General features: G+C 46.4%; 1 protein-coding gene across 2 annotated transcripts in view; it reads right to left on the minus strand.

Moving 5' to 3' along the window:
* The window catches only part of LOC135394968 (glutamate receptor 1-like), a 191763-nt gene that overhangs the window by 140939 nt on the left and 23392 nt on the right, over positions 1-27432 (minus strand). The gene's annotated exons all lie outside the window — the stretch shown is intronic.

A 27432-nucleotide genomic window follows, 5' to 3' on the forward strand; every position in this document is an offset into this window, starting at 1 on the left:
TTTATTCCGCCTCCTGTCTGCTTTCAACATGAACTTCATGTCTCCGCGCAAACGCGTATGCTGCTTCCTCTCCATGACGCTGCTGGTTTTGAAGATATGCGTAGGGGTCGCGCGGTTTGAATGTTGATCGAGCACTGTGAAAAACATACATGAGAAGACATTCCATCTCGCAGTGGCGACGACATCTGCGAAACGTTACGGACACCTGCTGGGACGTGGTTTCAAAGAGACATTATCCATATGGTACCTGAGATAGGTAAGATAAGGAATACTCTGACGGCTACAGTATCGAGCCTTAGGGTTTTATTAAGGAGACTTCCTACGATTATTTGAAGGCAAACTGTAACACGCAAACTCCCTGTAAGGGAAGGCTCATTAACGGAAGGCCCAAGGGAAGACCTTGTAAGGGAAGGGAGCCATTCAGACGCCTTCTTTGACTACTCACTCATGCTTGACCTTGTTCTCAGTGTCCAGTTTGCTATGTCGTTCTGTTTTCCTACGCCTGGTTGTACGTATCCTTGTGATCCTTTGGTTTCAGTCGTTTTTCCCACGTCGGGCTTTTACACGATGGAGTATTTGCACAATCTACTCTACCCTATTCATTTATGCCATTTAATCCCTTATCTTACGGTTACTACGCTGAGGGTCTTAGATTTCACCGGCAATTGGTCTTACCATACTCCAGAAACAAGACTTCACTAGCACTGTCGCGATCAAGGTGACAGAGGATCGGCTGGTTCGTGGTGACTCCACGACTCCACTCCAGTGACGTCACGTTACAGAGAGGAAGGCCATTGGATCGAATCGCACCAACGGCTGTCTTGTCTTATTGGATTTTTCAGCAAACTTTCCTGACAGATGACAACGCAATTACCCTTGACAATTTCTTTCAATCATGATCATCATCAATTACCCTCGAAGTTGCGCCATGGCGGGTACTACACCACCGTATCTGCCACGTCTCAATCTCCCAATGCCCAAAGCCCACCGTTGCTTCGCGGTGTTCACGCCGAATTAAAGGGAAGGAACGACTTCGCCGCGTAACAGCAGCAGGGATAACCGTCCCCGAAAACAATTCTTATAATTCCAAGTTAACGCCGCGTAGCAACTGTGGCTGTGAGCAGCGTACAGACGAAGGACAGGTGGAAGGGACGGGTAGGTGCTCTCCTGAGTAAGTGCCGGACTTGAGGAGGAACTGTGCACGCATTCCGTCCGGAAAGTATTCTTGAAGCCTCAGGAAGGACCCAGACAGTACAGCCTCTGGAAGCGTTTTAACTCACCACGTCATTGTCGTCAGAACGGCCTTGCAGGTAGCGTCAACGAGCGAATGCTGTATGCATGTCAGAATGATACCGTTTTATCTTCTGAGTTGTGGAGGATGTGGCATTTACGCCATTCTGCGCAGGCAGTGGCTGGTACACTTTAACTTTACACTTTAACTGGTAAACTGGCTTTAGTTTACATTATATATATATATATATATATATAAAATCCTGAGAAGTGGAATACGAATCGTCCTATCTCCATACCAACACCAAACCTGAGCTTAGGACACCGAAAGACGACGCGGAAAAATGGAGCTTTTTCAGCCCTCGTCGTCCTTGAGGAAGGACTTTGAATTTTCTAAATTGGGCTCTCATTCAAGTACTACATGTGTGTTTTGCAAATAAATTACTGCAATTGTACACTCTTAAAAATGAGTTTCACCACATAGCACGCTCCTAGCTAACCATTATCTCGAATGATATCGTTATCTGCCCTGATTTGTTGAAAACGGGAGGCGTACGCCTTTTTTGTGACAATTATGAACAGCATAAGTGTCACAAAAAAGGCGCACGCCTCCCGTTTTCAACAAATCAGGGCAGATAACGATATCATTCGAGATGATTGTTGGCTAGGAGCGTGCTATGCGGTGAAACTCATTTTTAAGAGTGTAAAAGATTCAAACACAGCGTTAAGTGCACACTCAGCTTATCTAACCTCAAAATATTTGTGTGTTGTGGTTAGTCGTTGCGAAATCGTACTGACTTCAATCGAATGCGGGAGGTAGATATATCACGGTTCGTGGACAACACACAGTTAGTCGCATACCTGCAGTAACGTAACTACATAGCAGCAATGACCGTGACTGGCGTGAAAAATAAGGGAGAATTTAAGTGGCCGGGCGGTGTTCATACGTACCAGCACCGGGGATACACAGAAACACTCAGTGACCGCAGGACTGCCACAGGGAGCAGTACTCAGTCCCATGCTTTTTAATGCCCTACTGGCGACACTCCCGTCCCTTTTACCACGAGGTGTACGTCTGAGTATGAATGCCGATGACTTATGTCTGTGGTCTTCCGGGAAACAGTGGCCAGCGAAAGCTTCGTACACGTCTTCAGGAGGCACTAAACAAGGTTACCATCTTCTTGTCTCAACGGGGCATGGATGTGTCGTTAGAGAAAACAGTAGTGATGCCGTTCACGAGGAAACGTTTACCGAAGTTTCAGCTTCAAGTCAATGGTCAACAGCTCCGAAGAGTAACACGTCACAGGTTTCTTGGGGTCATCGTGGACAGATCTCTGTCCTGGTCAGCCGAAGTTCAACGCAGAAAGGAGAAAGCCACATCCGTCGTTAATGTCACGCGCTACATCACAGGCAGTCGATGGGGAGCGTCTCCGACGGCTATGCTCGACGGCTATGACCCCGAACTAGCCCTGGTCCTCCCAACATCCATGCCACGGCAGCTTACGTCATTGTTTTTATCCTCATTTTTATCCTCAAGGGTCTCCTCCACATTAGCTCCGTTACGCTACATCTGATAGACATAAAACAAGAAATTTACCTTGATATCAGTGTTGAAAGCGATACAAAAACTAGCGGCATGACCGAGTTTGCAAAGGGATACCCTTGTTGGTGTTAGCCAAGGTCGTCGCTGAAGACTGGGAGGCTGCGGGTTCGAATCCTCCCACCGACAGTGCTGTCCCAGGTTCTCTCTGTGTTTTCCGGCAGACGTTCGAGGACGAATGTCGGCCCAGTTCCCCCTGAAGTCGACCCGGGACGCATACTAACCCCCGGTCTCCCATCTCCTTCCTGCTGTCCTCTTTTGCATCTGGTGGTGGTGGTGGTGATGTCGAAAGGGCTTGCCGTTGTCGGCCTCACGTATGTGGGCAACGTCACGACTGACGCCCTGGGGAAATGTGCGTCCTGGGCCGACTTCTAGGGGAACTGTGCCGACATATGTCTGAAAGCGTCTGAGGAAAACCCAGGAACTCTTTTGCATCTATCCACGTTTGTACTCCGCTCATGGCCACTGTTGCTTCGCGGCGCTAACGACGAATTTAAAAAAAAAGCGAGCGAAAGACAGCAAAAACAAAGTACGTGCCCGAGTGCTCCGCCACAGCGTACAAACGCCTTTGCAGAGGAAGAAAAGAAATATGTTATCGTGATCCTAGCACATATGGACGTAACGAACTGGATTTGCCTAATTTCGTTACCGTTTTCATCCCTCTCCAGGCAAACGACATGCGGATGTTTGCTGGTTCAGACGTGCGAGAGATACAAATGCCGCCAGACGAGGGAATTTATTCGGCAAGAGGAGGAGGAGGAGGAGGAGCTTCTAATGACGAAGGCGCAGCACAGCATGTGTAGAGCACTCTTGCATTCCAGAAGCAAGCATAGCGGTAGGAATACTAACATCGATGAAAGTTGAATCTGTGGACTGTAGATCATATAATCTGATAACGCAATTATATTTCGGTTTTTCTCGTAATTCCAAAGTGCTGATTATAAGGCAAAGCCGTACGGATTCTTCCGACTTCATCTAATGGGTGGTACTATATAGAACCGCGAGGATCTTATTTTTTTGTTACTAGCGCCTCGAGCCCACTGTGATTATGAGCGGGATTGAGATGGAGGGAGGACAGCAGGAAGGAATAAGAGACTGGTGGACCGTAGTATTTGTCCTGGGCTGACTTCATGGGGGAGTTACCAACCTCCGTCTGGAAAGTCTAGCACGAAACCCAGGGAAAACATGGAACAGCACAGCGCGGTTGTGGGACTCGAGGACAAAACTTGCCAGGTTTCGACATGACCCAGGAGCTGCCAGCAACGTGACTGGTGGTACACTCTAAAAAATGAACTTCACCACAGAGCACGCTCCTAGCCAACCATCATCCCGAATGACAAAACGTTCTCGCCCCCGATTTGTTGAAAACGGGAGGCGGAGCCTATTTTGTGTCATTATGCACGGCACAGAATAGGCTCCGCCTCCAGTTTTCAACAAATAAGGGGCTAGAACGTTGCCATTCGGGATGATGGTTGGCTAGGAGCGTGCTGCGTGGCGAGGTTAATTTCTAAGAGTGTAGTTGGTAGGTGTCAACGCCATCAGAGTGCCCGGTGCGCGTCCCTTGATGATGATGATGATGATGATGATGATGATTGAAAGGAAAAAGCTGGGCCCGCATCCCTTCTGTGCCTGTTATTCGGTGGAAGTGCTGGTGTAGCTCCCCTCGAAGCTCCTACAAGCATTTCCACAACTATGCAGCCTTCGGCTAGGGTGCATCATGACCATTAACAGCGACCACGGGAGCATGAGCTCTCATCAACGGTCAAGCATGCAATGCGCCCGTGGCAGTTATCGTTGACCTACTATACCTTCGGCCCGACTTTGTCTGCCTGTCCTTCTGGCTGCCTGGCCACATAAACCGCATAAAAGAACCATTATTATTATGATGATGATGATGATAGCTGAGTAAAGTGAGTTGAGGTAGATGGGAAGGGAGGCAAAAGCTACGGAACACTGGAGCACCGTCATTTTCTCCCTTGGCGACGTCCTGGCGGCAAAAGAAAGACGACTTCGCTTTAATGACTACCTCGATGGGATGTCACAACAGGGACTTCAAATACCGCCGCTCGGTGTTCCTCAAAGTTCAGTCCAGCACTGTAGATCCGTGTATTTTCTTTTTTTGCCTCGTAGCGACGGTCACAATCACGCTTTACAGAAATAGGATATCCTACAACCGGATACATACACTAGATCCCATTCCAGAGAAAATTGCCTTTACGTAAGTGAACGACAGCACGACGCAGTTCTCGAATGGTAGTGGGCGTACAGTGATGGAGGCGTCTGTTTGGGGGTAGGGGGGTATATTTATTAGAACAAAGGAAAAAAGGGAGGAAAGGTCAACCAAACGGGACGTTGGCTTGCTATTCCGCCAAGAAAGAAGGAAAATAAATAAAATAAGAATAACATAAATAAAAAGAAAAGGAACGAATTAGGAAATAAAGGATAAACTAACAAACGGTGAAAGAAGAATGAGGCTGTTGGATCAAACGTCCCAATGACGTCCCACATTCAGAAAGCAGACTCTCTCATAGTGACAGCTTCACTGTGTGTAAGTGGCACAGTGAATACAGCGAGAGCTCAATTATTATTCATCCACTCTGGGTGCAAAATACGTTGTCAAAATGGTGAAGTTAAATTGCTATTTCTCAGAGAGTTGGAGTAGATATTACCGAGAGATCGGGAAGTTACTCGACGAAAGGAATTCGTTAGCAGTCAAGTTACACTCTAAAAAATGAACTTCACCGCATAGCACGCTCTTAGCCAACCACACTCTCAAATGATATCGTTATCTGCCCTGATTTGTTGAAAACGGGAGGCGTACGCCTTTTTGTGACACTTATGCTGTTCATAATTGTCACAAGAAAGGCGTACGCCTCCCGTTTTCAACAAATCGGGTCAGATAACGATATCATTCGAGGTGGTGGTTGGCTGGGAGCGTGCTATGAGGTGAAGTTCATTTTTAAGAGTGTACAGTGCAAAAAATGTAACAAAGTTACAGGCAGGGAAAATAAACTTGAAGTTCCTAAGCTACTTTGGAAAAGTAACGGGTTCCTTTCAAGTGACTTGCTACCTAATATACACTTTCTAGTTCTTGCCCTTTCTGTAATTATTTGAGACCTTGATCTCGCAACGGGCGGTGCAAGACACTTTTCAGAAAAGTAGTTTTATTTATACGAAAACTACACCAGCATTTGATGTGGCGAAAGAAGAGTACCTTATGCGCTTCTCTAGCGAGGCATCTGACGATATTGATCTCGTAATAAGGTTCTTCAACGGAGCACAAAGGTAGACATTGAAAGTTTAGGTTCCATAAGTTGTCTTCTACGCCGTAGAACCGCGCCAAGTTTTAATCTTAGCACACAGCGCCCTCCGTCATTATAAATACACAGCTCGTCGTTATAATGAGCGTAATCTGAGTGTCCTAATGTACGGCCAAAACGAAATTTTATTTATTTAAACATACTGCAGCCTTATTAAGGCTATGACAGGAGCAGGATTGCGTGGTACAGAATATCCTTCATGGGAAGAGTCCTGTTAGCAGCAGGAATTCAATTCCATAAAGCTATTGTGTGTGTGGGAGAGACAGAAAAGTATATTTAAACACATCTATGGCGAGGGCTGAAGGGCACAATATTCCGAAAGTGCGCACTTCGCAGTGGAGAAAGCCCCGCAAAATTAAAGTACACTCTTAGAAATGGACTTCACTGCATAGCACCCTCCTAGCCAACCATAATCTCGACTGATATCGTTATCTGCCCCGATCTGCTGAAAACGGGAGGCGTACGCCTTTTCTTGTGACATTTATGAACAGCATAAGTGTCACAAAATAGTAGTACGCCTCCCTTATCCCCATTTTTTTCTTTCTTTCAATCAATCAATCAGTACGCCTCCCTTTTTCAAGAAATCAGGGCTCACAACGATATCATTCGAGATGATAGTGGGCTACACTCTTAAAAATGAGCTTCACCCCATAGCACGCTCCGAGCCAACCATCATCTCGAATGATATCGTTACCGGCCCTGATTTGTTGAAAACGGGAGGCGTACGCCTTTTTTGTGACAATTATGAACAGCATAAGTGTCACAAAAAAGGCGTACGCCTCCCGTTTCCAGCAAATCACGGCAGATAACGATATCATTCGAGATGATGGTTGGCTCGGAGCGTGCTATGGGGTGAAGCTCATTTTTAAGAGTGCAGGAGCGTGCTATGTGGTGAAGTTCATTTTTAAGAGTGTATAACGAGAAATTTAAATTGACCAGTTTGTTAACAATTCAAAGAATGTTCTTGAGACTTTCAAAAGCTCGTCGCTTACTAAGCGGCATTAAATTTTTTAGCGTTTACCGCGGAACCGCGGTCAGAACGGCGCGCACGTGGCTGCAGTCGCATCGGAGAAGGAGAACGCAGCTTGCGATACTTTGTATACCAGAATAGAACAAAATGAAGTCTGACAAAGTTACCGCAAAAAGGAACGAATTCCTCAATAAATTACTGGAGCTCAGAAGGTTACGTTAAGTTAAAAGTTACCGAAAAAAGTACACTCTTAAAAATGAACTTCACCGCATAGCACGCTCCTAGCCAACCATCATCTCGAATGATATCGTTATCTTCCCCGATTTGTTGAAAACGGGAGGCGTACGCCTTTTTTGTGACACTTATGCTGTTCATAATTGTCACAAAAAAGGCGTACGCCTCCCGTTTTCAACAAATCGGGGAAGATAACGATATCATTCGAGATGATGGTTGGCTAGGAGCGTGCTATGCGGTGAAGTTCATTTTTAAGAGTGTAGCTTAGTTTCTGTTTACGAGTTACCCCCAGCACTGGATTGTACAGCGCGAAGTGGTGGATAATAACGATACTAATCACAATAGCAGCGTCCGAAAGTATAGCTTTTGCACTTGAGGTTGGGATCGGAATCCTCCCATTAAAGCGTTTGGCGACACTTTCGTATACACATTGCATCATGCATTGCACGCCACAGTATTGAGGAAAAAAAGAACTAATTTTCTACCCGTCCTTGTTGGTCCGGACCTTTGAACACACGCCCGCAGTAAGATGTAACGATAGAGGGGCAAGAAGTTTTATTTAAGACTGGAGGACGGGACAATGCTTGACCACATCGCATTTTTCGGCACTCTATGGTCGTAGCAAAAGCTATGACCAGTCCCATTGGTCCTGCTATGCACGTGACACCTCTCGTGACCCCCCCCCCCCCCTCATTGGCTAAGATGGCTGCCGCCGATGTCATAGGCGGATATTATCCACGGGTTCACGCAGATGCAGATAAATGTCTCTACTTCATCCCAAATAACGTTTGGAAGTTTGTTTTATTTTTTCTTACTTCAGTGTGTACATAAACTGTTAGATAGGGACTGCTAGGCAAGCCCGAAATGCAGTCCCCCCCACCCCCACCCCAAAAAAAGAGAAAAGAAAAAGAAACGTGGGACGGAGTATCGCAACATCTATGTAATATTCAAAAAATCAATAAATATCTGATCAATTCCAACATTGTCTACGTCCACAAGATCATTGAGATATGATAATACGGTTTGCTTCTTGCATCTTTTGTCTTTGTTCTCAACCCCGGAGATGACCACTTATAAGTAGATTTCAGGAGTTTACTTCGTGCGTTAACTACACTCTTAAAAATGAACTTCACCACATAGCACGCTCCTAGCCAACCAGCATCCCGAATGACAACGTTCTCGCCCCTGATTTGTTGAAAACGGGAGGAGGAGCCTATTTTGTGCCGTGCATAATGGCCACAAAATAGGCTCCTCCTCCCGTTTTCAACAAATCAGGGGCGAGAACGTTGTCATTCGGGATGATGGTTGGCTAGGAGCGTGCTATGTGGTGAAGTTCATTTCTAAGAGTGTAGGATCATGATCGGCGCCGTTGTCGGCGGAGCTGGAATTATTTTTTCCTCCCGAATGAACTTTAACCTTCGCTGAAATCTCAAGCGTGAGCATACCGCATCCAACGACCCCTCGCGGAAGACGGCCTGCCTAAGTAGCTTCTACCAGAGGCTTGCACCATGCCGCCAAGTCGCTAGCGCCCTCGGTTGGGTTCGAACATTCTACCCTGAGGACAGTAAGCGGAAGTGTTACGACCTCCACGCGTTTATCCACCGAGGCATTTCCTTTTCGTTTTTATCCCAACCAACAGCGGTAGGTACTGCGGTCGGTACTGCAGGGAGACAAACATCCACATTCTTAAATTCCTGTGTTAGCACCGCGAAGCAACTGTTGTTATCAGCCGTGTATACAGTCGTGGACCGAAGGACAAAGGACAGCAGGAAGGAGTGAAAGATTCTCCCTGGGCTGGCGTCAGGAAGTTACTGTGCAGATACCCGTCGGAAAGGTCTGCCGGCGAATACTGCGGACAACCTAATACAGCACGGCTCCTGCACTCTTAAAAATGAACTTCGCCACATAGCACGCTCCTAGCCAACCATCACCCCGAATGACAACGTTCTCGCACTAGATTTGTTGAAAACGGGAGGAGGAGCCTATTTTGTGCCATTATGCACGGCACAAAATAGGCTCCTCCTCCCGTTTTCAACAAATCAGGGGCGAGAACGTTGTCATTCGGGATGGTGCACTCTTAAAAATGAACTTCGCCACATAGCACGCTCCTAGCCAACCATCATCCCGTGTGATATCGTTCCCTTCCTTGATTTGTTGAAAACGGGAGGCGTACGCCTTTTTGTGACACTTATGCAGAAATGTTAATTGTCACAAAAAGGCGTACGCCTCCCGTTTTCCACAAATCATGTGAGAGAACGATGTCACTCGGGATGATGGTTGGCTTGGAGCTTGCTATGTGGTGAAGTTCATTTTTAAGAGTGTGGTTGGCTAGGAGCGTGCTATGTGGTGAAGTTCATTTTTAAGAGTGTGGTAGCAACAAGCTTCCAGTTCCTAGCATGATCTCAAAACCACCACCACCACCACCAACGTGCGAATGTTCCATTCACTCGGCCAGGCTTTAGGGCAACTTCCACAATGGCTCCCCACCGGTATAGTGAAAGGCCAGCATAGAAGGCGCCATTTAACAGTTAAACTAGAAGCGCACATGAAACGGTGAAGCATTCCACTTTACACAATGGCTTCGAGGATAAAACGCGGTACTCTATTCATTGCAAAGTCGAGTAATGGCTGCGGCTATTACGTCACGAAAATAATGGTCACACGGGGAATAGCTCCATCATATTCTCTTGAGAAGCCATTCGTAAGGAATGCGTAAACGACATACAATTGGGCGGGCAATTTTTGTCGCTGGCCGAGCACCATAATTTATGCTGACAGTGGACAAAAGGAGGGGGGGGGGGTATTTAGCGCCGTAGTTTGCGGTTTAAAATATACGCGCTTTTGAGAGTTTTTCTTTCGCAGCGTTTGCTTTGACATGTATGTCTAGCAACGGACACTGTATGCATTTAAAGATGCGCGAAGTTCCGTGGACTCACATCGCTTAAAGTTCACGTCACTACATGCTTCTTGAGACATCGTTGAACAAGGTTGAGGTCCGGGCTGGTTGGTGCTACATTGTCAAAAGCGATAAAACCATAGCGCCAGGACTAAAAAAATATGAAGGTCCTTAATCATTTCTTTTAGTCGGCACTGAGGTTTTATAGCTTTTAACATCGTTGAAGCTGCTTCAATATTCTAAATTTTTTGATAATTTTTTGGCTTACAAGATAATTTTGATGTGGCATAAAGTAATCAAAGCTGTATCAAGGACTGTGAGATAGGTGAACACTTTGAGAGCAAGGTAATCCAATTTAGCATTATTAGGCATGCATTAAATAACCTTTAAGCAATAGGTCGTTAACACAATTTAGCCATATTAGAAATGGGGGTAAAATAAAACATTAATAAAGAATAATGAAGAATTTGTAGTAATACCTAATATGTACCACATACTATATAATACAATAACATAAATGTGGCTCTCGACCTGAGGCAATTCCCTTCATACTTCTGATGTGTATAAGCGGTTAATCTTATCACGCGTGTTGTGATTCTGTTCCACGTGCCTACATGTATGACCTTGATAAGCAGCGCCGCCTAACTGTGTATAAGATCGCGCTGTAGGTGGTTCTGAGTCTCTTTTGTACTTGCTACGTGGCTCCGAGCTGTCGGGCCATGATGTGCCGAAATTAAAGAACCTCTTGTTGGATGTTCCAAGTGTTCTGTGTGACTATGGACATACACAACAACTTCCTTGACCGTTCGATTTCTACCCGTCTAATAACATAAACAGTTCGATGAAATTATACGGCTTCAGATATTCAACACCAACAACAATTATATTTTGACGATGAAGCGGGGAGGTTTTCCAGATATCCAAATTACAACGTCAATTATTCGAAACCGGTGATCACGTGATGACACCTTTTCGGCACTTACTTGAACACCCCCATGGGGTGGCCGCTTCGTGGTCGCAATTAAGTCGGATTCATCCCTGTTTAGGTAAACACCTCTTGCTAGGATCCTGACGTAAATTACAGGAAGCAGCCGCCCAAGGGAAAAGACATTCGAGTGCGTCCGTTCAGCATTTGTCGTAATTTACCAAACAAATGGTTATTCCCCGTTGGAGACAGCACTGGGAATGGTTCTTTCTAAAACTGCACCCGGGGAATGTGATCCTCGAGGAGTCGGAAACGCCTCTCGCAATGGAATCATCTCGCCCGTAATGTCGGGGGAAGGAGGATATACTTTACACAATGGCTTTCCCGTGTTAAAGTGTGTGCGTGTGCAATCTACAAGTAATAGTGCGAACCTAATTCAATCCTTATTATTGCGATGGGACGGGTGCGCAATCGTAAAGCGATTTTCAGCGTCAGCTGTGTGCGAATCAACGTTTTAATGGACACAATGGTTGAAATGGTTCATCATCATACGGTGTCTATCGGCTAATACGGTCGTGCCTTCGTAATGTCACCCTACACTCTTAAAAATGAACTTCACCGCATAGCACGCTCCTAACCAACCATCATCTCGAATGATATCGTTATCTGCCCTGATTTGTTGAAAACCGGGGGCGTACGCCCTTTTTTTGTGACACTTATGCTGTTCGTAATTGTCACAAAAAAGGCGTACGCCTCCTGTTTTCAACAAATCAGAGCAGATAACGATATCGTTCAAGATAATGGTTGGCTAGGAGCGTGCTATGCGGCGAAGTTCATTTTTAAGAGTGTACGCTGTCTCACCACCAGTGATGGGCGATGTACCTCAAAATTGAACTTGAAGTGAAGTGCCATGTACCTAGCACTTGTTGTACTTTAAGTACAGTACGAATTAACATGCTACAATTTTTTTTAATTCGGTGTTAGCGCCGCGAAGCAACTGTGGCTATGAGCGGCGTACAGACGTGCACAGATGGAGAGAGGACAGCAGGAAGGAGTGGGGGAACAGGGAGGGTTAGTAGGCGTCCTGGGCCGACTTCAGGAGGAACTGTGCCGACACTCGTCTGGAAAGTCTTCGGAAAACCCGGGGAAAACCTCAGATAGCACAGTCGGTGAGGGGATTCGAACCCGTACCACCTCCCAGTCTCGGCGTGGACATACTAGAAATGTACTTACGTACCTTTCGTATGTTATGTATACTTATGTACCATTCATTATCATTAAATTATTTGTGGTTGTTGTTGTATACTTATGGAAGTTTCAACGATTGGTAGTGGTGAAACGTGAGGTAATTATATTTCTACTATTATCTTTAGAAAGCTTCTAGCGAGCATTGCTGCCAAGCTTCCTAGCTAGAAAAAAGGGATAGTTTACAGCTGGCTCATTAATATGACACACACACATACATTGGATGATGAACCGAAAGCAATGATTTTGCGACCAAGTTTTTCGTTTGTATTGCCAACTGGGTACTTGCGCGCTTCAAAGGAAAGTACTCAGGAAAGGTACTCAAAGCATTGTACAAAGTACACAAGTTAGAATGTACTTTAAGCATAGCTCGGCGTTTCGGGCCTTCGAAACTCACGAATCACAATCGTCTGATAAGCCGTGAGTGCGGGCCCTGCTACGAACTCACGTGAAGGTCGACATGGCGAATCGGAGAGCTCGATCATGCCGGATGTTAGCGCACTCACCAGATAACATCACATCTGCTCTTTTTACGAGTGTGATGTTGTCTGGTGAGTGCACTAATATGCGACATGACCGCGCTCACCGATACGATCATGTCGACCTTCACGTGAGTTCGTAGCGGGTCCCGAACCCACGCCTTATCAGATGATTGTGATCGCCAGTTTCGAAGGCTCGAAGCGCCGAGCTATGACTTTAAGTAAAAGTACAAGTGCCGAGAAATGTTACTTCAAGTACTTCCCATAACTGGGCTTTTTCCTGGGTTTTCCTCAGACGCTGTCAGACATGCCTCAGAAGTCGGCCCAGGACATACATTCCCTCCAAAAGCGTTAGTCGTGACTTTGCTCACCGCTGTGAGGCCTACAATCTGTTTGCTAAAGTCAACCCCAAATGTTTTCTCTTTTCCAACTCTTCTTACGTCCTTTGCACTTTAAGTTACATTTTTAGTAATAATGATAATTAAAAAAGAATTCACACAAGCGGGAACGCATGTTATTACTTTTACTACGCCTGCCTTCCCTTCCCTTCCCTAGCTCAGCCTACATTCCCCTCAACACTGACACAAACGCCCCCTCGAGGCGAGACGGAAATTGCTTTTTTGGTGCCGACCCCGGCTCTTCCCCTTTTTATAGCCTCCTGCTATAGCTTCATTTCCTTACAGGCATATGCAGCCTAATTTCACGTTCGGTGCCTTATCTGGTCATAGTAGAGCGAGGGATTAGGGACGGTCCCTTATCTTTCACCCGGGATCCGATCCTCAAAATTGGCCAAACATCCTGTTTGTAGTCATTTTTTAGAAGATTAGGGCGTAGGACTATGCGTCATAATATTGTACTCATTATTATCGTTTGATCATCTACCAGCAGAAAATTTGTTTATATGTGATCCAGAGGTTATCTAGCTCTAACGTTACGCGTTTGTTGCTCCTGCAAGAGCATGCTCTAAAAACAGAACTTCACCGCATAGCACGCTGTGAGCCAACCATTGCCACGAATGATAGGCTCATCGCTTCTGATTCGAAGAGAGAGGTGGGCGTACGCATTTTTTGTGTCAATTTGGATATATAAAAATTGCCACAAAAAGGCGTACACCCTCGTCCCTCTTCGAATCAGAAGCGATAACAATATCATTCTTGGCGATGGTTGGAGCACAGCGTGCTATGCGGTGAAGTTCTGTTTTTAGAGTGCAGTGTAACAGCCTGTGTTGAAAACCAAATACGGAACAACATTTTCCCCGGTTTTAGGGACGATGGTTCCCGATGACGCGCCGCACATGTGAGAGGAATTCGGATGTCTCCATCGGGAACCAGCGCTCAAGCTTAATTATCAAGTTCCAAAGTTATCAATAAACTTTAATGACTTCACCCGGAGCCATTTTGCGATCAGTGAGAACGATTGATAAAACCGATATCGCCGTGATGGGTCTGTATAGGATGATACAGAAAAGTAACTTTTTACGGGCGGATACCATACCAGTTCGTTTGTGAGGTGTGTGTGGTGAATGGTGAGTCGCCCATGAAAATCAGCATGATGTTAAAGGGAGACTTCGCAAGGATTCGAAAAAACATTAAGTGAGCATCATACCGAACACGGACCGATCCCTTGATACCGAATACAACATTCGCATTCATTTTGTGCGAGTAATTAATTCGTAAATGATGACAATACCAAACCGAAACCAAAATGCAAAGCGCACAGTGGTTCGCCCGGAGGAAGATACTGTGACGTCACCCAACGTTGTCGTCTGCTACGAAGCTTGCATCCTTCCATGCCGGATGACGTCTGCGGTGTTGCTTTCAGCGCCCTCTCGCTTCACAGAGGCGAAGCGCTCACTTCGTAATAATTCGTTGGAATAAAATCTGCGCACTTTGGGAACGCGATATTTCGTATATGTATGTCCCTATGTATATATGACGCCCCAAGGATTACTGCTGTGTCATAATCTTTGTGGTGATTTGGTTGCGGAGTCCCACTTTAAAGATGGCGCAAAGCTTACTTTTTCCACACGTTTTTTTTTCTCGTTTGATTCCGCGGCAGCGCCGCGAAACAACTGTGGCTACGAGCGGCGTACAGATGTGAACAGATGGAGAGAGGACAGGTAAGAAGGAGTGGGGGACAGGGGGGGTTAGTAAGCGTCCTGGGCCGACTTCGCGGGGAAGTGTGCCAGCATTCGTCTGGAAAGTCTTCGGAAAACCCAGGTGAAACCTCAGGCAGCAGAACAGGTGGTAGGTTTCGAACCCGCCACCTTCAGCACGACCTACGAGCGGGACGCCTTAACCCTGGTTGCCTTGGTGGCTCTGGTTTCACCTAGAGTGACTAAATAGGGAGCAGAGTAGTGACACTGAGCCACGGCGGCAAGCGAGCCCGCCATCTTGCGTCGGCCGCGGCAGCGTCGCCTAGCAACGGGATGCCAATCTCCTCCGTCTCCACCGGAGAAAATCGCGCAGTGGAGCCAGCTCGCAACCCAGGACACCGGTTTTGAATGAAGGGGTCTGAATATGGACGGCGCGTTCTTGGAAGGAGAAACCACGTGACACGATTGGCCCAATCGCGGACACCGAACGGCGAATCGAAAACGAACGCGATACTCTAAACCGCTGTTTAGTGACTCTAGTTGCACCGTGAAGCAACGGCGTCCAGGAGAGGCACACGGATGTGATGTGGAGATGGTGCAACACATTCGTAACAGATCGTGTAATGTATCAAATTTATAGAATCAATATTATTAATTCGAATGATTCGAATAAAAAGGAAAATTCCTAGAAGCTGGTTACCAAAGTAGGAATTTCAGCAGGAATTCGTCTTGAAGGTCTAGCTCTAGCGCTAGCGTCTGACCGTATCAACCGGAACCAATCAATGGATAAGATTCTGAGTCACGCACGAGTGCGATTGGTTCCGATAGAGACGATAACTTTATCAACGGTATACTAAAACTCACTATTAGGGAGTGGCGTTTCCCACCCGACAACATGGCGGCCTGCAATTTCGAGCGACATCCCCGAAGGTTCGGTGTTACCAACAGTGGGGGGTGTTTGACAGGCGATGGAGAGAGGCTGCGACAGTGAGATGGTGTTCCTCGCCGGCGAGAGGAAGACCGAGAAGACTAGTGCTGCCCAACGGGAATAGACGATTTCAGAAATTGCATGAATGGCCCACCAGAGAGCGCCGTGTTGCGAAAGCCCCGCTGCACCTTGGGATTTAGTTTTCATGAGTCAGAGAGAAGAAGAAGAGCGCTAACGGTTTCGGTTTTATCTCTCCTTCACCTCCCGCACCTTCGAGTAACAGGCAGACGAGCACGAATGTAAACCATTTCCCACGACGCATTGCGCGATGCGCGTGACTTGGGCGACGGAGGGCCCCCGTGCGGAGCACAAGGGGAATATCTGAAATCGCCTATTGTGGCGACCTTCTCGGTCAGGGCTGCGACGACGCCGTGTAGTCGTGGAAGGGAGGCAGTAGGACCCGCCATGGAGGGATCAACTTGTGGCGAGGGCTTCGACTGGGGAGTGACATCGGCGATATCACCGGGTGGGGGAATGCCAGTCAAGTCGATGATACGGTCCGCGATCTTCGCGAGGTGTTCGAGGGTGGAATGCTCAGCAGCGCCGAGCATCAGCCGTACGGTACGGGGCAGCGACCGCAGGAAGAGTTCGTGAAGGACTGAATCATCGGTGGTGAAAGTAGCCACAGGCTCGCGCATGCGCCGCAACAGCTGGGAGAGCTGTCGGTCCCGAAGCTCTTGAGTGGTGAGCAATCGCTCAAGGCGACGTTGCTCAGATGTTGAAGCGCCGAATGACTTCATCACCCAACGTATCGTATACGGAGTTTCGGGGTGCGGGTGAATGATCCAAGTCAGTTTAGCAGCTGCCTCGGGTGGAAGGCGGGCGATGACGTTTCCAAATTTTTTAAAAGCTGGGAAATGATCGGACGGTTGACGAAATGAACTTCCAGTCGTGCGAACCATTGTTTCGTGTCCGCCGTTGAGTAGCGTGGCAAGACATGCGAGGCGACCGCGGCTTCTAGCGAGGGTGCAGTGGAGCGGTCTCCTCTTGTGCCATTGGTGGGTCACCCAACTGTAGAGTTGGAGACAACAAACGACCGTACTCCACAACGGGACGATGTTTAATGGCGGAACGTTAAAGGGGCCGTAAACAGGCCACCAAACATTTCTGAAATAATGATACCCCATGAAAGAACGCAGATCATAATACCCAAATATACATTTCGTTCGGCTCGTGCCAGCTCATTGACCCGTATAACTGCTTTCAAAGATGAGTAACCAGCGAGCCTCTCTCCACCACGCATACATCACATGGCTACGTAGCGTTTTGCCGTCCAATCGGGGGGCCGAGCTGCGCACATGACGTTTCAAATTACCAGCCAATAAACATACTTCGTTATCAGCTGTGAGTCGGAGCGCTCAGTTAGTTTGTGTGAAACGTGCGCTCCGTGGTACCGAAATTCAACGTCATGACATCTTCAACATCTCCGGCTGGCGCAAACGTCAACAGTTGGGCTGCTATCACATGACGCGATTCGAACCCGGGTTCCTCCCAGTCACGACGTGACATGACCAGCACGCCATCCACTGTACGACGCGAGCTGGTGACGCGATGCCGCGTGGCTCACACCAAAGTACGGCAACCCAGTTGTTGGAACCATTCGAAGATGACGAAGATGTTCCATCGCGCACCTACCTAAGATTCCGGAACTGTGGTCACGGGTATTCATTCGCGCTCGTGGTGTGCTGCGTGCTACTGCCCAGAAAACGTAGTGCGCATATGATACCTAAATTAAACGCATTTCTTTTTCAGTTTGAGGCTGTAACTGTTTAGATTTTGAATAGAAGAGGATTCACGTTCATCTAGTCCAATTCCGCATTTGAAATAAAATTATACGCGGAGCACTCGATCGTAATTGGTGAGGAAAGCGCAACGTCAAAATGACGTAAAGTTAGAGCGCGGGGCGGAGCTAAAATGCGAAAGAGTGCAGTGAATGTTTCATCCGTATGCAAGCGCCTTTTGTTTTTGAGCGTTAGTAATTGCAAGGAGTTTTCACTACCTAAGTTTCAGTAATATAACACAAAGAAATGTGCACCTTTTGTACCTGTTTACGGCCCCTTTAACGTTGATGCAAAACGAAACCTTGCGCGTGAGGTTGGGAGCGCGCTTAGGGTGATGACGACCATGCCGAAATGAATGAAGGTAGCGGACTAATACAATACGAATACGTAGACAGGTAACTCCAAAAAGAAGAGAGAGAGAGAGGGATAGACTTTCTCTTTACAGAACCCATCGTGCAATTGCTTCGTCCATCAACTGGTATCGAAGTTGGGGCTTGAAGTTTGAACCTGGCTTATTATTCTCGCAATCAATTCCAACAGCTTACTGGCTCTGTTCCTCTCCAGCAATATGCATTATGAGGACTGTCGTTGTCGTACTCTATTTCACATCCCCCCCCCCCACACACACACACAATAAAGAAAAGAGAGATAGGTCAGCACGTGCGCACAAAGATGTCGCGACTTCATCGAAAGACTGGAAGCGGATTACATTCCCGGCACATCATTACTCACGTGATGCCTATATCGTCTGCTCTCTGTCTGTCTGTTTGGCATTCGTTTTATTTATTTATTTATATTTTGTATAGACGTTATATTTCGCATTCCCCGCAAAGAATGAGTGCTCTCAAACGACGGAGTTGCGCCTGGAGCTCTGTTCCATTTCCCTGTTTGATCCGACAGCGACTAACAGCTAAGGGCAAACAACTATAAGCCTCCGCAAGGGGATTTCTCTCTCTCATTGGCGTAGCAGAAGCGGTTCAATACTCCTCTCTCCGATTTTTTTGGTTTCATCACTTGTTTTTTTTTCTCCGTCCTTCTGTAAAAGCATATACGCTCAGAAAAGTGTCGCTGTCAACTTGTTGTTCGTTATTGTTGTCGAACTCACATAGTACATAGAAACCTAGGCGGCGCAAAGGGACTTCTCAGCAGCATCGTTCTCCTTTTTACTTTTCGCCACCGCGCTCGCCAGTTCAACAACGCAACAGTTCCTGGAGCTGTATGATTGGAGGAGCTGGCAGTGTTAGGGTGGCTTTCTTTTAGCAAGCTGTTACCATTACCCCGCTCCCCCCGTTTTTTTTTTTTTGTAAGGTGGGAGGTTGGGGTGTGGACCGAACTGGAAATAGCAGAATTCTTCGGGTAATCCATTCCCTTTGCTCTCAAAATTCAATTCTCAGTTGCCATGACAGACGTGGTTTCTGGTCCACACGTCGCAAACCGCAACACCTAAAATGCTGTGTAAACTACGCGTATCTGTAAAGACCTGTGATGAAGACCTGTACCTACAAAGGTCTTTACAGGTCAAAACCTTTGCATTCCCCCGTAGCTTAGATTAGATTAGATTACAATTTGGGACGAATCCACCCCCCCTCCCAGTCTCTCTCTGCAGGCGGCTGTTATGAAAGCGAAAGCTTTCCTGGGTAAACAACAGTATACAGGTCAGACCATGGGAGCTACACACCACGTCACACCCTATATGACCACGTGATGGGCGTGGAAAGTGACGTCATTTAAACGCCTTCTGCAGAATGCTCAAATATGCAGCCAATTTTTATTGTTGGTTGAGGTATACGGCTTGCATTGAGAATTGAGAGTGCACTAACAGTGAAGCGTACACCGGCATCATCATCGCAAGCAACACTTTTAAAGTAGTTCCGGTGCTTGAAGCTACCGGAAAGAAAAAAAAAATAGTCGTGAAAAACGACTAATTATATTGAGCGGGTAGTTAGAAATAACAAAGTTGAAAATTTTATTTAAACAAAAATCGCTATTGCGCTACTGGCCACTACAACCGGATAATTCAAAAATGGGCAGACAACACGGTATCGCTCCGGTTGCACCAAGAACATTGTTTCGGGCCACGTCGCATCCTGATGGTTGTTCCTGGTTCTTCCACAACGACGCCATGGTTGCCAACCTCCCTTCATATTTCTCGCATACTTTGTCGTTCGTTGCACTCGGCGGAGTTTCAATGGAGTGCAGCGAAACCACGGGAGCGGGATTTGTCGTGTGACGAATCCAACCTCTCCCTCGTATTTTTTCTTCATCAACATCAACAACATCAACGGGAGCGCGAGATGGAGGAAGAGGAAAAAGGAACGCAACAAAAAATGAAGAGGTAAAGAACAATAACGTTGAAAAGAAGAAGTGAGTAATAACCACACAGACGAATAAGTCAATAACAGCGAACGAAAAAGTTCACTTTCACACGGAATCGATCAAGCGGCATAAAAAAAAAATTCATATTTTTTTTCCCCGTAAAAGCTATTCCAGTTTCCAGTGAACGTTTCCTTCTTACGTTTTATTTCACTTGTTTTTTTTTGTTTTTGTTAGTGTTATTATACCATTCCCCCAACCGCCGTGCAAGTTATCTAACTACATGAGACACTGCTCCAAAACATCTCGGCCGAGGCACGTAGACGGTATCCCTCGAAAACCCAAACTCCTCTCTTTCCACCATCGGATTCGTTTTTCTTCTTCTTCTTCTTCTTCCTTTTTTTTTTGTGTGTGTGCTTCTAAGCACGAACCTTCTCTTCCACATATTTGATGTGCTTTCGCCCCGAGACGCTTAAATTATGTTATGGCTCCGGAGGATCCGTCAAAGGAGCAAGCCGATCTTCATGCAGCGACCACTGCTGTCCATGCGTTAGTGAGGGAGGGCAAAAGAGAAGATGTGAGCCATGCTCTGTGTTTCTCTGAGCCCGGTGTTTTAGCCCCAGGGACCGACGTCCAGGCCGAGGATAAGAGGATTTCATCTCTACGTGAAGAGAATCACTCGTTTATTACTGTTTCCCGAGAGCCACAAAAGTGCCGAGCAGTTGGCGAGGGTCGCTGAGGTTCATCCGGTACGTCAGTGCTGAAGATGAAGACCGCAAAATTTGTTGAGAGATGTTAAAATGATTGGAATCATTATAATGAGTCACTGTAGATCACGATGCAAAGTAACTGTTCTGAGGCTGAAGAGCGCAAAGTACGAACACAACACGAGCCTCAAGGTGCCTAAGAACCAATAACATGTTCGTCGGTTGCTTTCCATCGTGTTCACCAGATTCCACTGCCTCACACTCACGTAGTAAGTGTATATGTGTGTCTGTATGAGAAGAAATGTAGGGGGCGAATGGAGTGAGCGCGTCTCAAGCAGCACAATTATCTTGGTCCAATGTCGGCTGGATATCGGCAATACCGGTTCAATGCTGGACCAATATTGGACCAGTATTTCCTATGTACAGCCAACATTGGGTTAAGATGTTGCTCTGCTTGGTGTACGTCCGATCTATCGAGCGGATTTTTGCTCCGAAAACGGTTACGGTATCAGGTGACCGAAAGGAACCGATGTTCTCATTGGGACAACTTCGTAGCTTTTATAATTAAAAAGTTAATTAACGATTTTTAGGTAATTAGTCATTCGACGGTTGAGCAACAGATAGCCAAGAAGGTCCGCCGGCCCAGAGATGACAGAAGTGAAAACAGTGAAACCCTTATAGTGTTTACGAAAAATCTGTATCGAAAAAAAAAAAAAAGGCACCCTGTATATTCGGTTTCCGGTTTATCCCGTTTTGGGAGAACTTTGTCTTCGAAAATCTTCATTCGAAACGTGTCGCGTTTCTGAGAAACATTCGCGAAGGCTGTATCAATACACGCGCAAAAAGTGAATACGTATTTAAGCCCCATCGCCAGATACCTCCTGCTAGTAGTTCCGCTTCTAGAAGCCTCACAACCCTTCATTTTCCCCCTCGGTAAAAGCAGTCCTTCATTTTGTCCAGCTTACACGACGGATACCCAAATTCGTTCCACTTCTTTTATACTTCTGTCCTTCGATACCGAATGAGTGAACCTCCTAGTAAGTCACAAATGAAGCTTCACCACCGACAGGATCATGCCTGTCGGCCTGCTTCACCGATCGGGCTGCATCACCACAAGCTGTCAGTGCACAGGTGCAGAAGAAAGCCCAGTCAATTCATACTGGAATCGGATACACAGACGCTACGTCTTCCCTCACACTCAGTCAGACGAGACTTCTATAGCAGTCGGTGGAACTTGGTGGAACCAGACCCACTAATTCGCGGCAAGACATGCGTCGGAGAAGCTCAAATACAAGTTTCTCTCAAGGAGGAGGCGACCAAAGGAGTCAATATGTAAGGAGCCAGGAAGAATAAACCGAGATGCTATGATGGGGGCTTTAGACTCAATAAATAGTGGTAAAGGAGCCCAACGAAAAACGTGCAGTCTGTGTGGGTCATTCACTCTGGTGACCATACTAGGATGAGTAGAAGAATAACAAGAAAGACAAAGACCCGAGACAAGGACAACTAACGAGGAAACACAACACCAGCTCCAAAACACAGCGAACGAAGAATACCAATTCGTGCGTTAGCAACACGCATCGTAAGAATTTGTTGGTAGAGCTTAGGGACAGTACCAAAGCAGAGGGGAAAAAAAAAAGGTGACCGAAGTTTTGCATTGCACTTTCTATACCCTATGTGACGTTTCTAAGAGCAGCAATGAGTTCTCGTAAATACTTCTATAGAATTATTCGAAATCTATAGAATTATTGACGACCCTCGGCTTGCTCCACATCAGTAGACGAAACTGGGGATCAGACGTGTGATGGTGATGGTGATGGTGATGTGATAAAGAAAAACGGGAGTGAAAATTCGTGAAATCCGTGAAACCTCCGCGTGAAATCGTGCCTTTTCGCGTATTATACCAAGAGACTAGAGCCAGAGCACCGTACAAAAGAGGTGATGTAATGAATCAATCGTGCTCGTGATATAATAATGCTTTGCACTGGCACATCTGACTGCCTGTGTGCATGTGCAACTCTGCCATCTGGTTCAGCTCATAATCACGAGTCAGCACCTGATAAAATGCTCACTAAAAACACAAGCATAATTACTTTCTCACTTTTACGACCGTCCAACGGTTAATGATAAACCGAAAAGAGATACAAACTACAAGAGATTTGCAAATGTACTTGATCAGTATATTTAAAAGTACCCTGTTCCTTGCTTTAAGTACGTTGGCGAAGTGGTAGGGGACAGTGGCGGATCCAAGGGGGGGGGGTGATCGCCCCCCTCAAAACGTCAGTTTATACATTGGATTTCCCTCTCTTCCCTCCCCCACTACGCTCTCCGACAAAGAAACCCCCCCCCCCAAACCGAGGGTCTGGATCCGCCCCTGGTAGGGGATGTGGAAGCATTAGGAACGTGGCGTGTGCGAGGGGAGGGGGGGGCGCTGGGGGGGTTAAATGCAGCCCCCCCCCTGTCGAAATGTAGGCAAACTTTTTTATGTATGGCCCCTTCACGGTGGTTCAGGTTGATGCGCTGATGGTGGTGGTGGTGGTGGTGATGGTGAAAGGGCTTGCCGTTGTCGGCCTCACGTATGTGGGCAACGTCACGACTGACGCCCTGGGGAAATGTGCGTCCTGGGCCGACTTCTAGGGGAACTGTGCCGACATATGTCTGAAAGCGTCTGAGGAAAACCCAGGAAAAACCCCAGACAGCACAGCCGGCACCGGGATTCGAACCCGGGTACCTCCCAGGTACCTACCTACCCGGGTACCTACCTTGATGCGCTGAAGCGCTCAAGAAATGTGATCAGGTCACCAATGGCAGGCGATCACCATATGCATGCCTCGTAAATGTGGCAGCAAAGACAGATTTTACGCGCAAAGTGCTGTTGTTGTTATGCGCAAACCGAACACATGGAAATCAGAGATTATGGCCAATGGCTGGGGTAGAGAATTCCAATCGATCAGAACCCGCGGGAAGAAGGAAAAGAGGTACTGCTGGGTATTGCTAGGAGGACACTTGATCTTCAAATGATGGTCGAGCCTGGAAGGAATGTTATGCTGGATGCAGGTTCTGAGGACCAATGTTGAAATAGTGGTAGAACTTGTAAAAAGTAGACAAAGCCGAAGATTCTTTCTACGTAGACGAAGACCTGGTAGGCCAAGAGAAAGTTTAAGGTATGAAATTCTAAATGGTGAAGCGGGTAGCTCGATTTTTGAGCGTTTGAAGCCAGTGAGTGAGATTATAATAACATATGGGTCCCACATAGATGCTGCAAATCAAATTCTAGTATCTGCCGTATCAAGGTTTTGTATGTTTGATATTTCACTGAAACTGGAGCAATTTTTAAATTTCTCCGAAGGCATCTGAGTGAGCGCAGTATGTCATTTTTTAAAGAGTATGCCTTTAATGTGGCGCGTCCAAGAAAGATCTGAGGTAAGAAACAAACCGACGTACTTGCAGACGCTATAGTCTGTGCAATAGAAGAGGAACCTATTCGGTAACTAGGACTCATGTGCTGTTTTGAGTGCGAGAATGTAACATACGATCATTTGAAGACGTAAATGTGAAAACCAAAAAACAAAAAAAAAAAAAAAGAAGAAGAAAAATAAGCCAGAAAGCTACCAGAAAATTTCTAGCGGTGCCTGGCGGAGCCTGCACCTGGAGAGACCCTTTTTTTTTCAGTTCACACAATACAAGTGACTAAAAAAACAAATTACAGGCTAAAAAAGCGCCGCGATACGTTATATAATTCCGCTAGACAAGTCGCATGGCAACCACCAAATTTAATTTCGTATACTAAAGGGCAATATTTATTTAATTTATTTTATCTAGGGGGAATATTTAATATTTATCGTATACTAAAGTGGAATTTCTTTATTTAAAAAAAAAGTGAACGCCCAACCAGACTACAATCGGCTTAACAAGAGGACCCCTCGGTCATTGTTCTGCTGTTTACTGGCTTAGTGAAAACAATCTAATTTATGCTATACAAATAAACTATCTGCATCAAGTTAATTTACGCACAACTTCAGCAGACAGGGCGGCTTTTCACCCATCATCGGCTTCAACAGACTGTGGCTCTGTTGATACGCAAAGGCACATATTTCGTCATCTTCTGTCTCTCGTCTCAGATTCGATCATCGCACCAGACGAAGCTAACAGGATCACCGATGCCCAGCGCAGTCACGAAGCAAAGCTCCACGTTAGTCCTAGCGGTCGTTTTCTCACTCCCCTGTAATCCATGCACTGGAGGACAATAAGCGAGCCCATTGCGCAGTCAGACATCAGGACGTTTGCACGAGGCTGATACCCGAGCGCGTATTTGCCTTTCGCCTCGGGTTGTTTGAACGGCGTCGCAGGGAATCCTTTTTCAGCGTGGCTGGAGAACAGAATCCGCCGTAAACAAGGCTTAGCAGGGACTCCCAGTCCCATCGAGATAGTCGGAGATGGACAGATTACGCGCAGGACTTCCCGACTGGGAGACAAAGAGGGGCTGACTTTGAGTTCCGGCATGGAGCAGGGTCTCAATTTTAAGCTGTTTCGAACGGGAGAAATGTGGTGTACGTTATGTATACAAACATATCTAAAAACAGAGTGGCGGCGACGAATTCAACATCTTCCTTGTTTTTTTTTTGTTTTTTTTTTTCTATAATCAAACTCTAACTCAACAGATTGGCGGCGTGTTGTCAGTACACTCTTAAAAATGAACTTCACCACATAGCACGCTCCTAGCCAACCATCACCCCGAATGACAACGTTCTCGCACTAGATTTGTTGAAAACGGGAGGAGGAGCCTATTTTGTGCCGTGCATAATGGCACAAAATAGGCTCCTCCTCCCGTTTTCAACAAATCTAGTGCGAGAACGTTGTCATTCGGGGTGATGGTTGGCTAGGAGCGTGCTATGTGGTGAAGTTCATTTTTAAGAGTGTAGTTGCATAGTAGCACGTCCTGAGCCCAGGGGCCGTACGCCTTTTTGTCAATTTGCCAATTTGTCATTTTGTCAATTCGATATATTATTATTGACACAAAGAGGCGTACGCTCCCATCGTTAGCAATGTGGCACTGGTTAGCGCACATCGTGCTATGCAGTGAAGTTATGTTTTTAGAGTGAGACAGAGACGAGGTAGACCCTTAAAACAGAACTTCACCGCATAACACGCTCTTAGCCAGCTACCATCTCGAATGACAACGTCCTGAACCCGTGATTGGTTAAAGACGGGAGGCGTACGCCTTTTTACGACACTTAGGCTTTTCACAAATCAGCAGTGATAACGATATTAATTCTGTGCAATGGCTGGCCTTCACCGTGCTTCATGATTTTAAAATAAAGTTGTTTCACCGTGCCATGTGGTCAAGTTCGTTTTCATGACCAGAGAGTTTGGCGTCGTATAAGACAAAGGCGCTTGGACTGAAGATTGCTTCGAAAGAAGCTATCCGGCCTGGTTGATGTTCTAGAGCTTTGTCTCTGTGCAAACCTTCATGGTTATTGATTATCTATAGAATTATTGACGACCCTCGGCTTGCTCCAGATGCCTCAAAACCTCGTAGCGATTTCCGCTGTTTTTTTTTTTTTTTTTGTTGTTGTTGTTTCGTTATTTCTCTGCCAATGATGCTGCGTTTTCTTCTCACCATCGGTGCTCCCTGTCTAAATTTCTTTATCCTGTTGTTTGCGGGCACATCAGCTGTTCAGTGAGCTATTCCGCTCATTTTTATTTCATTCCTATATCACTCTCTCTCCCGTAAACAAAACACGCACACAAATAGGAAACTATGAAAGAGAGAGAGAGAGAAAGATACATGATGACGATGATATGGAGGAAACTATGAACAGCCAGCAATGGGTCACATTTTCTGAGCATTGTTTCTGACAGGTATTCAAAGAGTCGAAAATCTGATTTGCAAAATAACCTCCACGTTTTACACCGTCTGTTTCTTTCATGGACAGAGTGGTAATATTTAGCAACAACAAATTAGCTGAATTAAAAACAATTAAAAACCCCCAGTGCTGGGTAGGACAAGGACAGAGGATAAAAGGACAAGGACCGGCACTGAAAGTTTGCGGTCTCAGTGCCGGTCCTTGTCCTTTTATCCTCTGTCCTTGTCCTACCCAGCACTGGGGTTTTTTAATTGTTTTTAATTCAATATGAACCAACCAGCCCAAACGCTTACTCTGCTACAAATTAGCTATCGTTTTCTTCTCGGGCAACAATACATTCAGTGCCATCTGGAACGTAAGATATTAAGCACAACACGAAGTGTTTCGTGTTGTTGTTGTTGCGCTCTCTCTTCTGCCCTTCATCAAGGAGTTCGTCTAGCTAGCCTGTACCGACGCCATTTTATCGTAAGATGTAGAGTTTCTGGCTGTGTAAAAGGGCCCGGCTCCACGGGTAGTTCTCCCAACAATACACGCATAGTGGTTCCTAGCCACCGCAAACAGGTGAAGGCTCGCGAGCAAAAGCTCAAGGAATCATATCGCGGCGTATCGATGCCCCCCGCGTTCGTTCATGTAGAGTCTCAGCCGAAGGCACCAACTACGGTCGTCCATGATAGATTACTCACGAAGCCAGCAATTATACCGCACTCGTTTATCATTTGGATTAAGATAAATTACTCCGATCAAGCCAAGTTGGGTCCAAACGTTAGTACCAATTATACTCT

The sequence above is a fragment of the Ornithodoros turicata genome, chromosome 5 (genome assembly GCF_037126465.1).
Source record: "Ornithodoros turicata isolate Travis chromosome 5, ASM3712646v1, whole genome shotgun sequence".
NCBI classification, from domain to species: Eukaryota; Metazoa; Arthropoda; class Arachnida; order Ixodida; family Argasidae; genus Ornithodoros; species Ornithodoros turicata.